Here is a 21,601-nt window from a genome sequence, read left to right as displayed (position 1 = left end):
GATGCAAACCTTACTCTAATAAACGAAAGACCCGTATCCGAAACGTGAGTATTTATTATTGTAAATATTCTGGCCGGTTCACCGACTGCTTAGTAGTAATAAATAGTTACACACACACACACACACACTTTATATATATATATATATATATATATATATATATATATATATATAAAGTGTGAGCGACGTTTTCATTTCGATCACTACAGTAGTCGTTCTTCCCACTCATAGCATCCAGAAACTCTTGCATCAGCAGCACCATCTTCATTCCCGCGCCGCCAGCTGCTACCCTGACACCCCGTGCCTCGCGCAACGGTCATCTTCATCGAAGGTACTGCTGATGGCTCCTTTCGAAAATCCGGGATAAACAGTGTGTGCTTCCACGTGCCTTTTCCTTTCAAGTGGTGGAGTTGCCTCTTGACCACGTCCTTAGCCGTTCCCTGTGACACCCCTGGATCTCTGTTCCGGTCGACGCATCCTGCTACCAGCTCCGCCGATGCAGTGAGAAACCAGGCCGGAGTCCACCTCTTAAAGGGCGTAGACATGGTTGCTGACAAGCCGCCAGCATTTCCCCCTCCCTTCTTCGCTGCTCTCTGCGAGGACGATGTCGACGACTGACTCGACCAGTTCAACCGCGTAAGCTAGTTTAACACGTGGGACAACGTTGGGAAGCTGCAAATAGTCCCCTTCTCTCTAAATGATGTGGCGAAGGCATGGTTCTACAACAACGAAGGATGCATCACCGACTGGACCACTTTTAAGGATGAGATACGCCAGGTCTTGGGCGCCCCGTGTATTCGCTCGGATTGCGCCAGAAAGAATCAAAACTCTCTCGTGCAATGTCCAGAAGAAACATACAATTCTTCGATCGCGGACTTTCTTGCCCTTGCCGCAGGGTGGACCAAACCATACCCTAGGTTGACAAGGTGCGCCACATGTTGAAGGGAATTGCTCATTTCCCATTTTGCGCCTTTTCTCTTCAGAATCCCACAACAGTCAGCGATGAGCGGAGAACTGCCTACGTGTCGGCCAATGGCCGTCTCTTCGCCTGCAACCTGAGCCATAGTCGACTTGCCTAGATAGGACACGGACATACGTACCGTGATACGTAAGATCATCTGTGAGGAGCTACAAAACCGTAGCTCGCCATGCACCCCACGTGGCAACTGTCGCCCTTACGCGTCTTACCTGCGGGACCTCATCGAGAAGGAGCTTGAGTCTATGACGGCGATACCATCTGTTAGCCCTGCCCTTTCTACTATCCACGCCATGCCATACTCAGATGCTGCTGCGAAGCCACCCATGCGAGTGGGAGCTCCCCGCTGCCATCTTCTCATGGCCATTTGACAGCTATCCCAACCGGTGGGTTTCCTCAGCCATTCTACTCGCACGTCCATCCTAACCATCAGTTTTGTTCTCGGTTTTCTGATTGATTGTGGGGGTTTAACGCGCCGACGCAACGGAGGCGATGAGGCGCACCGTAGTGGAGGGCTCCGGATTAATTTTGACCACCTGGGGATCTTTATCGTGCGCCGAAATCTCGTACACACGGGCGTTTTTGCTTTTCGCCTCCATCAGAAAAGCGGCCGCCGCGGCCGGGAATCGAACCCGCGACCTCGTGCTCAGCAGCACAACGCCTTAGCCACTGAGCCACCGCGGTTCTCGGTTTTCTACTACTGTGGGCTTCGGGATCAAATTGCCGGTGACGCCAACAGGAAGAATTGCCGGCGACGCCAACAGGACGAACGACGAGGTTACGTGCCTGATGAACAAGATGACGCTCGCTTTGTCTACGGGGATCGTCGCAATGGCTCCGTTTCCCCTCCTCGCCATACTTCGCCCCCTCGGGACACTATCGATCTTTCTCACAATCGCGCGGCACGAGGTCGATCACCCTCACCGTATCGCCGCTCGCTGTCACCTCTTCAACCTCCTTCCCGTCCCACCAACCAGGCTTCGGAAAACTACCTGCAGTTTCTGCCCATCAAATATATTATCCGTAGAAGTGTAAGGGGTGTGTGTTGATGTGCTTGGGGGTATGGGGGCCAGTGTTTCAGTTATTAGCGCCGAGTTGTGTTCCCGCCTGAGAAAAGTGAGAACTCCCTACACATGTCCGTCTTTGCGAGGGGCAAATGGTGATAGGATTTGCCCCTCTGGACACTGTAGAGTGCGTGTTATGATCGAACGACTTCTACATTCATTCAGTCTGCGTTGCTGCTTCTATATGCTGATGAAATCACTCTGGTTTTAGACTTTTTATCAGCATCATCAGCGGTAATTACTTGCCGACAACTGGATGTTCACCTCACCGAGACAGCCATTGCCAGTGTGTCAGATTCTCCATTACAGCGCTTGGTCGCTACCGGAGATTGTGTTATGCCTTCCGCTGATGAAACTGTATTCGTTGTGGCCTGTGACAATATCCCCGGCGGAGTTGTCTCTGTCACACAGGCTGGCAGCTTCGCATGCAAAGGAGCCGCAATACCCCCTGTCTTGTCCAGTTTTCGAGGGGATCAGCTCACATCGCCGCAGTGAATGTTGCCTCTGAGCCGATTCTCCTTCCTCAAAGCATTACGATTGTAACTAGTTCCGAGGACGACGTTACCTCTCGAGCACTTTGCCTTCTTGCATCAGCTCAGTGTGCCTGTGTTCCAGAGCTGACGTCCTCGTTCCTTACATCTACCACCAGCACGGAGCTTAGCCTGGAAAAGAGGGAAGCGCTCCTGGCTCTGCTTAACCCTTTCCTGCCCAACAAAAAGGTTTAAAAAAATGGGCGCAAGTAATTAAATTTTGTGTATTTACCCCTTCCTAATGATGCTTCGGCAAATGAAAATTGAAAGCTCAAAGTATTTCACAGAGAAAACCAACCCACACATGTGTGGGCTGGGCTGCCATCCGTATAATCTGGGGGCAGTAAGAATACCTTAAATACGGCATCAGGCCAGAAAAACTGCATTTTACTTATTATTTATGATTGTTATATTGTTTTAAGGAGTACCTATATTAAAAATAATATTTTGTTAAAATAAGTAATAATGAAGTTTTAATTATTTATAATTAATAATTATATTTAATATTCTTATCACAAGTAATTACGGAACTATAAAAGTTAACGCGCAAGAAAACACAACCAACCAGCCAGCTCAAAGCCGCGAATAAATGAGACACCAAGAAAGCAAGAAAAAATATTTATCGCAAGCGCTGCAGTGCACGAGCCCGCCACACTGTACTGGCGAGCAAAATTTACGTGACGACGAAAGCCCAGCCCACACGTATGGGTGGGTGCATTTTTCAAGCGTGATGGCGGATAGCACGCGAAGGCAAACGGTGTATTTTTTAGAAAACCGTGTTTCTCCAATTCGGCAAATCGTGTCTTACGCTTGTTATTCAGAAAATACGAGAATATCAAGAAGAAATATCAATTTTCATCTTGAAGACGGCTAGCATGATCGCGCCGGGTTGGGCGCCGTTTTTAATGTGCGGTTTCTCTTACACCTGGTGGCGAAATGTGTGAACTAACGAAGCCAATGAAGTCTCGGAAGCGTTAGCAGCGGCTACCCAAAGCTGTGAAACCGAAACCGAAAGCGAAACAGGAGCCACTTAGGAAAATAATTTTTTGACCCACACGCTTGTGTAGGCTGGGCTGTAAAGGGTTAAGAAACACAAGGCCTTATTCGATCGACTACCATTCTTCGTCTCTTGGATGGACATCAGCGGTGACTCCTTGTATAGAAAAAGATGGTTCGCGTATTTCGCTGCCTTCCCAACAGGGTTTCGGCGCCTCAGAACGCCAAATTATTCGGGGCAATTTTGACGATATGCTTTTGCGGGACATCATTCACCCTTCTGAAAGCTCCTGGTCATGACTGCTTGATTTCGTCCGAATCAAAGACGGCTGCGGGCGCTTTTGTGTGGACTATCGAGCGCTAAACAAGATAACTAGAAAAGACGTTTAGCCCGGGTCCCGAATTGATGACGCTCTCGACACTTTGCACGGCACAGAATACTTCTCGAGCCTTGACCTTCGATCAGGATATCTGCAAATCAATCTGAATGAGTCAGATAACAAAACAGCTTTCGCCACTGCCGATGGCCTTTACGAGTTCAAGGTGATGCCATTCATAATTTGGACTGCTCCAGCCCCCTTCGAGCGCATGATTGACACTGTCCTGCGTGGATTGAAATGGAGATCGCTAATGTTACCTGGACTACATCGTTCTCTTCTCTTTCACGTTCGATAAGCACATTCCACGTGTTGACGAAGTATTACCCTCCTTCGCAATGCTGGTCTTCAGGGCAACACCAAAACTTGTCGATTTGCCACTATTTTAAACAAAGTCTTGTAGAACGTCGTGAGAAAGGATGGAATATGCTCTGGTTCGGACAAGAACAACGGGGTTCTTAACATTTATCGGCCGCTCCTTCTAAAAGAACTCCGCAGTTTTCTTGGATTGGCTTCTTATTTCACTCGCTTCATTCGTAATTTTGCAACAATGGCCTCGCCCTTGAACAACCTATCGAAATCCGGAATTCCGTTCCTCTGGACCGAAGGCTGCGAAACACCTTTCAAAGCCCTCACACAAGCTCTCACATCTGGACCAGTTTTGTTCCATTTTGATGAGTCAGCACCTACAATTCTCCATATTGACGCCAGTGGGCATGGTCTTGGTGCGATTCTTCTACAGCTCAACGATTCTTCATCGGAGCGCGTCGTCACCAACGCAAGTCGTACTTTGAAACCCGCTGCACAGAACTACACAATGTCTGAGAAAGAATGCCTCGCCGTTGTCAGGGCCGTGCACAAATTTGGTCCTTCTTTGAACCGGCGCCACTTCTCCTTAGTTACAGACCATCATGCGGTTTGTTGGTTGTCCTCGCTCAAGGACTTATGAGGACGTTTTGGCCGCTTGGTTGTCCGTTTACAGTAGTACGACTTTGCGGTGACTTACCAGTCGGCCAAAACTCACGATGATGCTGACGCCCGGTCCCGTTGCCCACAGGAGTCCCCCGAGGGCACCTCGTCACCTGCCACCTCTTCTCTAACAATGACAATGTAACCTCTACGCATCACAGAAAAAATATATTCCATCAAACATTGTATCTCTCCAACGAACCCTCTGGGATTGCCGATAGCTCTTGAACAACTGGAACGTTCCGCTTCACCACATAAAGCCCGCTCACGCCGTCAACTGAACAAATTTCGCCTCGTGATTTGTGGAGCGCTTTGCCGCACCAATTACCAACATACCCACGACAGATTGGTTCCATTCATCCTTAGATGTCTTCGGTACCAAATACTGGAAGTCTTACACGACTGCGCCTAGTAGGTTTATATTGTTTCAGCAAAACATACGACCGCATCCGGAGCCGATTCCTTTGACCAGGCCTTTCCACCAGCGTCGCAAAATATGTAGCATTATGTCCTGCCTACCAGCGTCGCAAACTCCCTACCTCAGACACTGCAGGGATGCTACAGCGTCTTCATTTCCCTCCAAATCCATTCGAAATCGTTGGCATTGACCTCTATGGATATTTGCCTTCAACTTCGACTGGTCATCAGTGGATTGTGACTTCTGTAGATCATTTGACTGGATTCGCCGAAACTGCTCCTCTGCGTACCGGCTCCGCTTCCGAAGGCGCGCATTTGTTTTCTGCAGGCCATCTTTTTACGTCACGGACCAGCTCGCGCTCTTTCAAGTGACCGCGGACGCACATTCCTCTCAGCAGTGCTTGCGGAAGTTCTTCAGGCTGCAGGTACCATCCACAACACCACATCAAGTTATCACCCTCACAAAAATGTCATGACAAAGTGCTCTCATCGTACTCTGTCTAATATTATTTCTTTCTATATCAACCCCGACCACAGCAACTGGGCCGCCATTCTTCCCATTGTAAGAGATAAGCCTACAACACTTCTGTTCAAAGTACCACTGGATTTTCACCATTTTTCCTCGTGGATGGCCGGCATATACCATACGTTCTAACACATGTGTTTTTTTTCCTGGCCGACTTCTCCAGCAGTTCACATGACAGACCAACTTGTTTATCGTATCGCGCATTGCCAGAACCTCTCCCGATTGAACATGAGTCCTGCCAGAATGACCGAAAGTCGCGCTACTATACAGATCGCCGGGACGTCACCTTTGAATCAGGATACGAAGTGTTGCTTTCGACACCTCTACGTGCTCCAGGACTGTGTGAAAACCTTAATACCTACTTCACCGTACCTCTCTAGTGAACCACTTAGTTACTCCTACGTGTGGTGTCACTGACCATCGGTGCCTTGGCGTTGAGACATTGCATTCTTCCCGTCTAGAACGCTTTCTTCCATTGCATTCTTCCCGTCTAGAACGCTTTCTTCGCCGATCACCCTCACTCGGAATTGCGGTCGGGGTGGCCGCTTTGCGGCAGGTATTAAATGTAATGCGTAATATATTAAAAAAACGTGATTAGCCTTTTCTTTTTCATTGTTTTCCGTGTAAACACATTAAAAAAAACTGGCGCATTTGATGCCCCGTGCTACATCTCTGCTCCGAGGCGCAGCTTATGTTGCAGGCCGGTAGACCTATTTTAACAAGCTGTCGATATTAAACGTGGATCAAGATCTCGGTACACGGACGTTCGCGATTTCTATCTACTCCAGAAAAACGGTCGTGGGGAAGGGAGATTGAGGCCACTTGTGGTCAGCAGCAAACGGCTTAGCCACTGTGAAGCTCCTGCGGTCACACTTGTCAAGTATAAACAATTTGCACGTGTCGTACCTTTTAAAGGAATTATGAAATGCAAAACGTTTGCACACATCGGGTGTGGACATTCGCTGTTCCGCAGTGGAGCACCCCTGCAGCCTTATTGCGCCAATAAAGTCGCAGCTAGGGAAGGGCAAAGTAGTTTTATTTCCCCTGCAAGCTGCCGAGAATGACATTTCGTTTGGTCAGCTTTTACTGCGCTCGCGCTTCCAGCAGCAACAGATCATTGCTACATTGGTGCTCATATTTTTTCCCCTGTTGTTACATAGAGCGTGATAGTGTTGAAATGTCTGGAGGGGAAAGCGCGCGAGCAGCTACAAAGTTGCTGGTATGTGAACAAAAAAAGGCTTGAATTGAATTGACTGTGCAATATACACAATGGAGGGTCGAACTGTTTCGGCATGAGCCGGTAACCGTTAGCTCTTTTTTCGGTTCAGTTAGGGTTTCCGGTTCGGTTCCGGTTCGGCACTCTGATATATATCTATATATATATATATATATATATATATATATATATATATATATATATATATATATATATATATATAACGAAGAAATACGGAAAGAACAGCGGGGAATCCAAAACAGCCAAGGTAACCAAAAAAGAGGCAAGACAGATTGAAACGAATAAATGGAGGGAAAAAATGGAAGCTAAAACGTCGTTAGAGATGTACAGGGCTGAGAAGATGAACATCAGAAAGGAAAATTTCTACGATAATTCCCAGGGCAGTGCTTTGCTTTTTGAGGCTAGAGCAGGTTGCCTGCGAACTAAGAGTTTTGTGGGGAAGTATTCACAAAATGATGGGGTATGCGTGGTCTGCGGAAAAGAAACAGAAACTATGCGGCACATCGTGTTAGAATGTGAGGGTATCCATCCAAATCTACATGAAGGGAATATTGGGCTTTCAGGAGCCCTAGGATTTAAGGGTATCACAGATGAAGTTACCTTCAAGGCTGTCGAGGGGACGAAAAGAAGATTAGAATGCTGGTGGACAAAAAGCAGACAGGGGAATATTGCCTAGGACAGTTACCACCTGTAACAGAAAAAAAAGTATTTTGTGCCTAATAAGCTTTTTGTGCCTGCCCTAAGCAGCTCTAGTATTGAACCAAAAGTGTGAAACATATGTATATTAGTCCTTTTTGGTAAGATAACATGTCATCACTCCGATACAAAGGGGAAACCAATAGAAATCATCATCATCATCATCCAGAATACCGGTCTGGTGCGATAACCACTACGCTACAGGCGGGGCGATTTTCCCCTCCACTTTCTGGGGTATTTATGTGTAGGTATTTTTGTTTCCTGTGCTTGGGGGTGGTAGCCAGCGCCACTCGGACTACTCGGGGTGAAGGGGACCTTCTTTTTACCCCCGTGACTCGAGTGTCTACGACATGTCGAGATGGTAGACCAGCGTTGAACCCCCTCATGCTCCCTGTGGCACCAAGACTGGCAGAGCAGAAGCCCTCTCTATGCAGATAGCCGATCAGAATGGGAAATGAGGGGCTCGTTGAATTAAGATAGAAATGAGGGTTGGCAGTCAAGAAAACCACGGAAAGCAAACACGAGGAAATTGCGTGAATAGAGATAAGGTGTCAAGCGAAATTTTGAAAAACAAAGAAGTCATGAACAATAAAAAATTACTGAAAACGGCAAACCGTATACTGTAAATCTGCATTTACAAAATAATGCAGATTTCGCGAAAGTTGCACCTGTAATCGTTACAAAATTGTAAATAGACATAATTGCTGTAACAAAATTTCAAAAAAAAAAGAAATGGCCAAATTTAAAACAATTACTGAAAATGTGCCCTCTACGCCCTGAATTTCCACAATAACGCAGATTTGGCGCAAGTAACACTTGTAATTGTGATTATGGCTTATATAAAGATAATTGGTAAGACAGTATTTCTAAAAAACAGAAAACTATCTATAAGGAACTCACATCAAAGACAAGCGGCATATGAATGTTGCACACTTATAGACAATGCTCTGTGTTTAAGCTTCTTGTTCTATTTTGGCATTATACGATTTTCCCGGAAGAACAACGGGTTTATCTATATAAGAATTCTGGAAAATGCCAGGGGAAACATTGTAACCCGTGATATACGACCGACCACATCTTGCGCCTGGCCTGTTCTGGATGAGCCACTTCAATAACGGAATATTTCGTGCGATCATCACTGCTGAAGCGCAGACACTCGCACAGGGCGCTGAATATTTTGTGCAAAGGCCACTCCATAAAACTGTTGAACAAAATCATGTCCCTGAAAAAACATCTTCCTGTAACGTCTTCTGAAGCCACCTGTCACTTCTTATGACTCTGTCTGCGCGAGTAAAAACCGAGAAAACATTTCACCTTTTTACGCGACCCCTATAAATCTTATGTTCTGAGCTCGTTGTACCTTTATGTTTGCTCCCTCTCGTCTGCGAAGTGATTTGCCGAGAAATTGAAGAAAAACAATATGCGGATCCCAGCAGAGGCGGAAAACAACGTACAAGGTCGATTGCGGCGCGGCATACACGGGTCGAAGAACTGGCGTGTGGTTTTTAAAGACGATAGTCTTTCTTGGGCTACTTAAACCCAGAAATTTTGGTCTGTCTGTATGTCTGTATGTCTGTCCGTCTGTCTGTCTGTGACCCGATTCAGCCACCCGGCCAAAGCAAAACAATGCCTGCGGAATAGTCTTATATAGTCACAGCTAAATCTACCCGTCTATGTCCGGTGGAATGTTCATACTTGTCAACATTGTTGAAGAAGAACAAGACATTACGCAAATATGAGACAACAAATCAATACAGAAGTGATATTTGCAGTGTTCCTTTATAAAAAAATCAAACATGCTTAAAGTTGCGAAATTAAATACTTCATCAACTGCAGAAAAAGAATTCACTCCGCCGTCGCCTGCGGTCGCCCGCGCCACTATAGCTTCTGGCGCCATATTAAGAAATCAACCGGCAACAGTTACGCAAGGTTCCACTAGGTAGGTTCCACGTTCTGCTTGCAACGCACGTGGAGTAGGGAAACGCGGTTCTATAAACGCTGAAGTAGGGCGCCTCGATTAACGCGCGTCTTTGCCGTACGGCAGCGTCCGCATCGAGTCACCCGGTTTGGAGCAGTGGAACGCGGGAAATTTAAAATTATTTAAGCAAACCTTTGGCGTCATTACCTTGGGAGGAGCGCGACGCAAGAGGAACAACATGAGAGGTGAGCGGGAAAGCGAAGGGAGGCATTTACTTCGCAAAAGCCGATAAAGACTATTGTCTTTTGACGGCATTTGCAATGAAAGGAGCAGATACGCGGCCACTTTTTTTAAAACCGTTTCACGCAGATTTTTTTCTTTCCATTGAATAAAATGTTTCTCTGCATTTTTATTTACATTTGGACCAAATAGGCTTGCAAGAAATGGAGCTTGTGATACAACTATTTACTAATTTACAAGCATTCCGCGTTATTACATCCCCCAGCATTTAAAACTTAAATTTTCCTCTGAAAATGTAGATTTTCTGTGTGAACCCTGATAGAAAAAATGAGCCTGGTAGTACAAGTATTTTTGTATTTACAGTCCAGTCAAGCTAGGTCTTCGGTACTTGGGGTCACCCTGACGTCAATGTGGCCTTTGCTGCAATACTTTCCTCTCTCTAGCATCTAGCTTCAGCAAAAAACAAACAAGGGTGATATCTATTGGTACAAGCATCCTTGAAGAACTATTTCCCAGAAAACTAGCTGTTCTGGGTTCGTTCTCAGATTGCTAGAAGTCGTTTGGTTCATGTCCAAAATATGAGACGCCCGCGCCGAAAGGGTATTGCTATCGTTCTTGCCAGTTTTTTATTCTTCTGTGAGTCGTGGCGACGAGGTCCAGAAATACAAGATTTAAGGACATACGCGCAATCTTTCTATCTTTCTGGCGAAGGCAGCATCAGTTGCAAGCGTTTTGAACTTGATACCCGAGCGTTTTGAACGTGATCTCTGCCTCTGATAGCGTCCGAAAGGCAGGGTTTTGCAACCACCGTTACATGAAAGGGCGAAGCAAATATAGGTTTTCCGAAAATGTAGTTTTATCGACATATCGGCTGGAGGTCGCCAGAAATACCGTGAGAATGTTTATACTGCGCTCCCTAGAGGAGCAGAGTAGATTCTATGTAGCAAAAAGCGCTTTCACAACATAACGAGAAAACGAACTTTACTGAACATCGCTGCCTAAAAAGGTGCGCATCGTACAAAAATTGTGGTTATCAAAATATTACTCTAAACTTTGCAATATCATACAAGTTTTCAGGGCAAAGTACATTTGTGAGGACAATTGTTCACCCACGCCATTCACGCGTCTATGCTTTTAAGCTGGGAGACATTTTTTACCGGTTCCATTTACACTTCAGCTTCGGAAACGTAATTATTGCTACAATAGCAGCAAAACGTACGCTGTGGCCCACTATACCACTCCAATTTCAATCTGAAGACGAAGATGGTAAAAATAAGGCGTAGCCGGGAGTTCATATTTTCATGGCAGGAAATAACAGCATCACTTCATACACCACGAATAATTTTCCTTGGCGTGCCACCGCGTGCAATTTTCTTTGGGGGAGTTTGCGGCGTCATCGTGGCCCATCTTCGCTGCAACCTCTCGGCCGTGCCGAACCAGCGCAACATTGCTGCATGCCGAAGCGGCTCGCGGATGACTCCAGCATCGCATCCCCAACATGTAGATTCAGACGAGACGAGCCGTGACAAGACACGATCACATTACGGTCTTAAAATTTAAGCAACATTGCTTTCCACAGGACAGAAAAAGAACGTAGATTCAGTCGATACTAGGCCTGAAAGACACGATGAAAATATGCTCTTTAAATTTAAGCGACATTGCGTTCGACAGGACGGGAAAATACGATACAAACAGTTGTGCGTTGCAAGTGATTGTCTCCTCTATTCCCCGTCCCATCTGGCATATTACTGCGTTCTTTCAAAGTTATGAACCAACGAGCCCAAGTTTCAACGCTTCTGGGGTCGTCCTTTGACCTTACGACCGGCTCAGCTCCAACGGCTTCAACGTTACTCATTTACAATAGCTTGTATGGACGTTGAAGTGCCAGTAATGATGAAGATCATAATGTTCATCCGCGGTGACGACAGCCTCGTATCCATCGTTTTCTTCTTGCCTTTTACTGTTACTAACCCCGTACGTGTCCTGTGGCCCTGACCAGAGCCAGAGGCTACGAGAAGACGAAGAAGTTAGCAGTTTCCTAATGCGCCACATTGACAGAAATCTACAGAGAACGATGTTCTGAATGTATATAGCATCGCCCGGGTGTTTGTGTTATTTATGACCTGTCAATACACGCCAATAAATAATTCCCTCATCTACCATTACCCGTGTGCCTTGCCCTGCCACAGTTTAACACTATGATTGCGAGGGGACATTTGATTTCCACTGACCAATATAGTGAGCGCACTGCACGATTTCTACTTGAAGTCCAACGTGACCGCAAACAAATACTCCTTAGATTTCCGGCAATTGCTGTGGTCCTTCCTCTATACTACCGCTAGGACATTCATAATGCATTTATTGTTGTGAATTATGCTTTTGGAATATGGAGAACCGCGACTAGCTCCCAAATACTTTTTCTTACCGCATGCATGACCGAGGGAACTTTATTCTTTCATGAAAGAGTGTGTGAAAGTACATTCCGTAACAACTGATTTCTAATTCAATTTTTACACATACGTAACTTTGCATTAGTTGTGAATGAATGATCTGAAAAGTTTTACAACTAACTTCAGGCGCTGCCGAAATTTAGGCGTTACGCTGTGTTAGAAGCGCCGGCAGGCGATCCATGTTTTTGCGCTGACATTGAACTCTCGTCTCGTGCACGTATCAAGGGAAGTGCAAGGCACGCAGAGAACAGAACTTATGCCCTAAGGGCAGACCGCAGACTCCGCGAACGAAAGGATGGTGACAACAATGGTGTTGTCCCCTTATTTTTAACTGTGGCCGTTTGCTTTCTTTTATATTTTCGGTCACGCTTTACCAATTATCACAAGTTTACACATAGCCAATGCATACCTTATGATGTGGTCGCGAAAACGTGTGGCTGCGGGGTGCTACTGAGTCTTTCCAAATCCTCATTCTGCAGCATTGCGGCTCGAATGATGTTTATTTGCATGCCGCCACACCATTTTTAGCAGACAGAGCCTGCGGTAGCGACAGGGAAACGGGGAGATATCAAAAGCCTTAGCAGTTGGTGTTATAATTAGTAAATTGAATGCGAAATTCAGCACATTTTAGCACCTCGTGTTCCCGCTATAGGGCTACTATTGGTTTCGACAACCCAATGACAATTTTTGGCCACTGCAATGGTATGTACAATGTTGGCACTCGCATTAGTTCTAGTGGCATCGCGACCATTTACTGTGGGGATTTCAGTTCTGGGAACCGTGGGCGGCCGTATCGGCCAACAACCTGCCACCAGCGACGGAGAGGAAAACATCTCCCCCAGCACCCGCGCACTGCTTCATGAATTCACATCTCCCTTGCTGTCAGCCGTATTAGCATCATGTGTTACCCTGTCGGCACGCTCCTCTTTTATTCACTCCAGTTGCCGCTGCCCGCGATTTTAGCTTTATATGAGCATCCTTTCACTCTTAACAAAAAAGCTCGTAAAAGGGTAGTAACGGCTGTATTTACTAACTTCTTACGCAGTTTACTACCCCCCCAGAACGGTAGGTAGGTCCTGCCACTAAGTGTGGAACCTAGATCGTGCACTTAGTAACTGCTGCTGGTTTGATACTAACATTCACTGAAGTAACAAATTCTATGAAATATTGAACGTAATAACTACAGCCCTTTTCCCACTCCAAATCACGATTAAAAAGTTTTTGCAAATCCGCATGGTGTCTTGAATATGCTCACATTAAACTGCATAATTCTAAAATTATCGCTAAAATATTTTATTTTTATGACCATCCCACCGACTCTCTCGAGGGCTTTCCGCTGCTGCTATAAAAGCAAGAAGAGCAGATGTATTTCTAAGGTAACTAAGTTCTACTCGCTCTCCTCGTGCATCCTATTGGGTTTCTTGCTCAATTCAGTTGTTGATTGTCCACGTGCAATATGTGCGTGATGAATGTGTCTATGTCGCGCTGCGCACTCCCCCGATCCACATTGTCACGCGTAGTTTTTTTACTAGGTCATGCATGACCAGTTAGTAAAAGCAACTAAGTACGTAGTCAATACTGGGACAAGTAAATGGTTAGTGTTTTGTTGGTAAGTGCGCCGACCTTATTTTTTAAGAGTGTTTGGCTAACGCATCGCGCTTTCCGGTTGTCGGCGACGTCATTCTTCCGGGTACGATTGACAAGCTGGGCTCATGACAGACGGCAAGCACCCACATCAAACTACTTAATGAGCTTAAAAAGGCGGTCGCGCTACAATGATAAGACTATAGATAGACAAGTAGGAGATATGCAGGAAATGATCGAAGCGAAAACTTTACGTGCATATCGCTACACCTACATGGCCCAACGTTAAAAAAATCCTGAAATTAAAAATCGGCTGTTCCCACAATAAATATACCACCAAAACAGATCTTCGACGCATGTCTGTTTTAAAAATCGAATATTTCGACTCATCATCATAACTGCATAGACACAGTGGCCTCCTTATAGTGACAAGCAATCCCTAAAGGTAAGCTATGAAGAGTTCAACGGACCCGTTTCTAATTCAGCAGATGAGTTGATGACTTCAAGTTGATAGAAAATCGTACATGACCGTAGAACATCACCCGGCTTAACCTGTCCCACAAAATCCACCACATCAATCAACCCACAAAGGAATTCTTTTCTAAGTCCGTCATACATATCTTCGCGCATAGATCACCCTTTGCAGCGCCCTGTCCGTGTGCCCTTTCTGTAGTCCAGTTTATAGCGCTGTTTTATAAGTTAGTTATGTACCAACTGGCCCGCCTTCAATCTGTGTTTCAATCTGCTTTGCAAGTAAACGTCCCCAATTGTAATACTAATCTGCGTTTTCATTTCTCCATGGATAAAACACCAGACGATTGGAACTGCTTGCTAGCCAGGATAGCCACTGTAACTGTTCGCGCTTATTTGGATCAACCAACAACTCATACAAATTCATGTGAGACATAGCGTACTCTCGCGTGTATATTGCTTTGTGTGCTGCATATTTGTTCCCCGTGCAGAGAACATTTGTTTTGCTTTTTCTGTGCAAGTGTCGTACCCCTTTCTTTCGCCGTTATCCCCTTTATCTGTCAGTATTTTTTTATCCTGTGCATTTGCGTACACCTCCAGTACACTAAGCCTTGGCTGTTCCACTTATGTCGTCGTATTTTGCTTGCATGATTCTTTCCTGTTTGTGCGGGTATTTTTTTTTCAATATTGTGGGAAGAAAACCACTCCATTTCTAGACGCCTCCTGGCAATATAAATACCCAAGGTACGTACATAAATAAATAGGTACCAGACGTGCATGGCGGCTCAATACACCCTCTCACCTTATCATCCGTGCAGAGAATAAATAAATGTTTCTTTCAATTGCGAACCGTTTCTTTTTACAAACATAGGTTGCTGTTTATTTAGTTTTTTAATGCAATAACTTCGGTCTGTATATTTTATGCAGATAAGCTTGAGTGGTTTGATATGGTGTCATTTACCTTTTTTTAGTATAAACACTGTAGAAATATAGGACGGATAACACAAAATCCGCCCTTTATAAGTGTTGACCTAATACAAGTGCTGATGTTATAACCACATTTTGCTTTCTGGAAACCTAGTGTTATGATCAAACAATGAGGTGACTAGGCTACGTCGCAATTATGCGTTACAAGTCATATTAAATTGCAGAGTTTGTTGAATTGTTCCGCAGTCCAAAATTAAAATATATTAGATCTGTTGCACCACTGGCGTTGGATGCTTGAGGCACCCTCAAGGCAGTTGTAGCGGTTATTCACATGTATTTGAATGTATGCAATGCCGGTAGTCGCATTGCTCAATTTCCAACAATGTGGATTACACAACATCTCCCGTTGCCACTAGAGGCCCGCACGGTATAAAGGCAAGGGTTCCTTCGACAGTGATGGCGCGAACCTGGAAAAGACAGAAGTACATACCCCTAGGCGCAATCAATGTCATTTGGATCGACGGCCACTTGCGGGGTAAATGAAACAGTTGACCGTCACACTGATCCCGAAAGCCGGCAACAGGCCAGACAGAACTGAGAACCTCCGACCTGTGTCATTACCGCTTACACGGTGCAAGCTATAAAACCCCTCTGTGTAAATCGTCTCATTCATAACCTAAGAGAAAAACGTTTTCTACCCTTCCCGAACCAGCTTCAGATAACAGCTCGGGACTTATAACAGCATAATTCGTCCGGAGACTACTTGAGCCAAGCCGGGACTCATGCGGAGGGTCCGGGGTAGTATTTTCGTGGTGGAATTTAGAAAAGCATTTGAAATCCTCTCGCTTGACATCGTCTCAAGGACTTCGGAGTTTTCTTTAAATGGATTCTTTGAATAACACTTTTCAGCGCAGATGCGGCCGGCTACAAGAAAAATATTCGCGAACAGTAGCGTAAGGAACTTTTTTTAATACCGATGCTTTTCATTATTGTGAAGGCCGTACTAACGCGAAAACTACAGCAGGTCTAAGGGTTGCAATTTGCAATGAACGAAGACAACATATCAATCCAAGAAAAAGTGAATGAACTTGAAACCAGGCCCAGCGGAATCAGGGCACTGCAAAAGACCCTTGACACTCTGCCCCAATATCTTTCCTCGGTTGTCCTCATTCTTTCTCAGGCTTTTTCTAATGCTGCTAACAGGGGTACTTCTTCTGTGCATGGTGGCACGTACAAGATGCTTGCGACAGATTGTTTGTTGCTCCATTATTGGGGTGCCCTGAGTGACCCGGTCCTCATAGCAATTGAGCCCTGATGTTTTATCCTAATTCAGTTTGGCGCGATGATTTTCAATGTAGTACCCCGAGGACCACAGCCGCGGTGGCCCGGTTAGAGCTGGGAGTACATGCGCGTTGTGGGTGTAAAGTGTTGTTGCCTTAGTGCCTCAAAAAGTACGGCTCCAGAGCTACGTATCCATCAAGGGCTGCTCTCTATGACTTCCAATTCAACCATGCAGATTGAGAGTGTCTCAACAGGCTTGTACAACTCTGTGATGACCTTGCGGGTAACACTTGGGCGGCGATGTTAGTCGTAATGTTCCAGGAGGTATCAGTGGCAGGAGAAAAGCAAAAACGCCCGTGTGTTCGATATTTCCGCCACCCATTTGTTTACCACCCTAGGTGGTCAAAATTAATCCGGAGCCCTCGACTACGGCGCGCCTCATCGCCTGTGAAGCCTCGGTGCGCTAAACCCCAATAATCAATCTAGCAGTCAGGTATCAAAAGCTACTACAACACAGCAACTTTCGTGAGGTACGCTGAGGCCACTGGCCTATTGTTACTGCTGAGGACCGCCCTATTGTGAAGCGTTCTTTTTTGTCAGAGGATGTCAGTGTGTCACAGGGAATCCTTGCCACAGCGGGACCCTTAGCGGAATGAACGCTTGAGTTCTCGGTTAGATGTAGTTAATGGGGTTCTCAGAGTACTAGGTGGCGGCCGTCCTCCACTTCTTTATAGGTCGCAAAACGCTGGCCGAAGGAAGATATAGGCACAACAGCTTCCCTTATTGGCGCCACCATTCGTTAGGGGGCCACCAGTCACTGACAGTGCTGGGAATTTATGTCCGCCGCTGCTGAAGTTTCATCGCAAATATGTGCGCACCGTTCTTCATCTTAACTTTCGTTTTAGGTCATTTGATGCATCAATTGCACCCGATAAAACAGGTCGAAGCTGGATCCAGCGCCGACGATGAATGAGGGCATGAGAGATGGTTACTTAAAAGCGCAAACATACTGTTTACGTATTAGCTAAGGCGCATCTTAAACGCGGCAGCGCGGTTCAAATGTTCTCACACCTCGGGATTAAGCACTTTGGTATCAGGTATCTAGAAGTGGTAGCTCGCACGTGTTGGAGGACGATTCTCATCACGCTTCACGCTTATTTGCTTACGCATGAAAGCAGCTACTTCTAGATCGGCTCGTGAACGTGCTTATATTTTTGCCTGGTTAAATAACGACTATTCTTATGTGGTAGAAGCATTGAATGACTCTCGTGAGAGGTGAACTTTCTATTATTCTAGCGCGGCATATTAGGGGAGGAGCGGGAATGAGATGAAACACGAGTCGACAGGACAAGGGCCGCGGTATTACTTCCTATTCTCGTCGTCTCTGAGGCGCTGCAACGCAAGTATTCAAGTCGACTGAATGGTAGAGCAAGAGGTTTTATTCCAAGCGTTCAAATTGAATTGGGCAGTGGGCACCAGTACGCTAGGTACACGACGGGACTAACTATGCCCCTGAATTGTTTGATGATGCCGCACACATATACGGCCAGCAACACCAGCTGTGGTGTTAAAAAATGGCGCACCTTTCACTAGTCGTGCAAGGCTGGAGGAATGTAGAGCTGGCGCTCTCCCGCCCTTCGTCGTAGACCCGGCTGTGGCACCTCACATGGACTTCCGAACTTGCTGCTGAAAATTCACCACGACTGGCAGGCCCGGATCGCATTGCACGAAGGCTTTCACATCTCTCTCAAAGTGAACCGCGTTAGCACGCGATAGAACCCGCGGAACCCACGTCAACAATCTTCGTTAACTCGGAGTATTTAGCGCAAACTGGCCGTCTATAATCCACACTACGGGTGCAGACGCACAATAACTGGCGACGAGAACAGCACGAGAAAGATGACGCCAGGAACGCAATTGAATAGAAGCCGGTTTCATCACGCGAGAGATGTGCTTCAACCGCGCCTCCGATTTAGTGGCCCCGAAGAAAAGACACGCAAAATCCGGCATCCATCTCAGCAAGCGTCGTGTTCTTTTTCAAAAGACAAAGCAAAAGGCACTGCTCACGCTGCGCGCTGTACGTTCATTTCTTGTTATTTGCCCTCTTTCTTGCGTGGCTCATTCAAAACACGTGACAGTTCAGCGGGAGGTTCAAATAGAATTTACAAGGGACCCAGGGTAATTTCCTACCAAGGTAACCGTTTCTTCTCCTGGTTCATCCCTTTTTGTTTCATGCGGCGGCGTCTTTTAATTTCATTCTGTCTTGCTTACTTGGGAGGGTTAGGGCATCGCTTCTTTTGTTCTTTTATTATTTATTAGATGCGAAGCATCTTATGCTCGGGGCTGTGTCGCTCCCTCCCTTGTTGTTGTCCCCCGTCCGCACTCTACTGCGCATGCGCGTCTCTTCAGCCCCGTCTGCGTTTGGGCTGACGTCAGCGCAGTCCACTATAAAAAGAAATAGTTAGGCGGCGCCCGGTTTAGATCCCACGACTCTCTGGCCGCAACGGGAGTTACGTGGCGCTCTTCCCACTGTGCTACAAACCGAGACGGGAGCATGTGCTACGAACGCGCCTTATGTCCTTCACTCATTCAAACTACGTCAAGAAGCTACTGATACAACGAAGGCACGCGAAGCTGAACGTCAACGGAAACGACGAACTGAAAACTTTGAATGAGGATGTTGAATTTTCCGTGGGAAAGCTGTGGCGGGAAGCGCCACGCACCTTGCCGCTCAACCAGAAAAGAGGACGAAGAGGGCGGGCAGCGGGGTAGGAGCGTGAGCACGCAATAAAGAAAGGCGAGAACGAGGAGGTGTTCGATCAGGTAACGCTGTTGCGGTCTCTTCGCTGTCTCTACATTTCTCTACATTTCTCTGTCTCTACATGGGGGTTGGCACTACATTTCCATTCGTGCTCCGATAAATGAAACAACATAATGGCAACACAATGGAACCTACACGGAACCCCCATGATGCTTCGCATCCTCCTCATAGTTCCCCACGGGGAGTTGGTGTATTTTTTTTAATCCCCAAAACCCGTGTGTGCATTTGCATTCTCGTCTTTTAATGAGGTGGACTGGGAACGTGAGATAAAATGGTTTTTGCGCGCTCTCAGCTACAAAATTAGCCCACGTGCCTCCCATACTCGTGAAAATTCCTGTCTGGCGTTTTTTTTCCTTGTAGGTGTTCCGCACTTCATGATAGCACAACCGTTTTCCCCAGTTGTCTGCACATGTTGCTGTTCTTCGCGCTGCTAACTCCGTACCCCTAGGGCCTTTGGGGTGGCCCAATGGTTAGGTTGCCGGTTTAACGGCGTAAAGGTCCCGGGGTCGATTCCCGTGGCATCTTTAACGACAAACACCTCGCCACTTTCCCTCACTCTTCTTGGCATAGCGTTTTCACCGTCTCTATATCGGCGATAACAATAGTTTTCTGATAACACTCCACGGCGAAACTGAAAGGTTGAACAGCTGGGCTGAATGTTAAAAAGCATTTTCGTTACAGGTCAATAAAATATCTTTGCGACACCGTGTCCGTCATCCAAGCGCATTCGATGGACAATGCGTGATTTCAACACTAGTAGTTCGGCAAATGGGCGCACGATTTGAGTCTACATTTTGCCTGCGCTGTTGCGTTGCTGCCCGGAAGTATGGCGTTTTGTACTGCGAAGTGCAATGTACTGTATAGTTAACCTATTTCCGTCAAAAATGCCAAACAAGCTGTTGTTTGCTGAATTGGCTTCGTTGGCGACATTTATTGCTCTCAAGAGTGCATTGTTGCGGTATTTATTAACGAAATTGCCTCAAAGAACGTGTAATTCGCACATCCGCTGTCATGGTATATTTCCCTCTTACAATTAGCGCTTCTTACGTCTGCCTCCTGCAGAAATCGAAGTGACGGTTCTCCTATTCCTTTACCTTGTCCCGCTAAAGCACTCTATGCGGAAAAAATTGTATCTGTTTTGCATTTGCATTTCAGGCTATATTTCGCATTTCTACGGGTTGGGAAGGTTAGTGCATAACTTGAAAACAAAGCGGAAACGCAGCAAACACAACAACGGTCTTCAGGAACCAGTCAAGCTGCCTAGAGCTGCTCTTAGCCCTGAAGAACAGTCCAGACGTTTCTCGAAAAATAACGGTTGATTGATAAAAATATATTCAAGCAATTGCGCGTTCGAGCATGCTCTGGAGCTATGCAGATACTCGTACTAATATACTCTCACGGTTAAACTTAGGCAACCCTAGTATAGAAGAACATGTGCATTGCACTTCTGTAACAAACAATTTGATCACATCTATATTAAGGGTGGCCCGCACATCTATCGTTGACAAGAAGGCATCAGCACTGTTCCCCGTTTCCTTTTGGAACGCAAGTTTTAAATGGGCTACGTTCAAGTAATTGAAAAATACCCTGAAGGTGAACTTCTGGTTTTTTAGATTTATATGCTGTAGACATATCTTGATCCAAAAAGTGCCTTATGCTTCTCGGGATTGTTTTTTTTGCACCGTGAACGGCAGACGAAAAGCCATTTATTGGAACATGGATATATCTTACCTGGTGTACGTAAAGACGTGTGAACTTGAAAACCTGCGTTCGGTCTCGGCTGCACATAGAGCCGACGCTTGTCGGCGAGTTGAAGGATTCACCCTTTTCGCAGACGTCAGCAAGAAAGCGGTTGTGAAACAGCGTTTCCGGGCGATCAGAATTCGATAGCACACAGAGCGGAGCGTTCCAGATTCGACACCCGGCTAGGTCGTCGAGTAACTTGAAGGCGTAACGCTGCCATGTCGAATTGATTCGGCCACCCCGACTGAACAGAAAGAAATGCTCAAAGTGGAAAAACGTCTTAGATGCCGACGACAGGAGCTCACCGACAAAGATTGATCCATATCTGAAGTAGTTCACCACAAACACAATTTTGACTTTCGCAGGTGGCACGATGGG

The 21,601-nt window shown here is 46.1% G+C and overlaps 1 protein-coding gene across 1 annotated transcript in view; it reads right to left on the bottom strand.

The window, feature by feature from the left end:
* The window catches only part of LOC144169203 (striated muscle preferentially expressed protein kinase-like), a 290,267-nt gene that overhangs the window by 199,313 nt on the left and 69,353 nt on the right, over positions 1-21,601 (bottom strand). The window lies entirely within an intron of this gene.

This window comes from Haemaphysalis longicornis, unplaced genomic scaffold, assembly GCF_048455015.1.
Source record: "Haemaphysalis longicornis isolate Haplotype H1 unplaced genomic scaffold, Haemaphysalis longicornis Haplotype H1 scaffold_2, whole genome shotgun sequence".
NCBI lineage: Eukaryota > Metazoa > Arthropoda > Arachnida > Ixodida > Ixodidae > Haemaphysalis > Haemaphysalis longicornis.
Note: the sequence above shows the minus strand (reverse complement) of the source record. Positions and strands in the feature narration are given on the sequence as shown.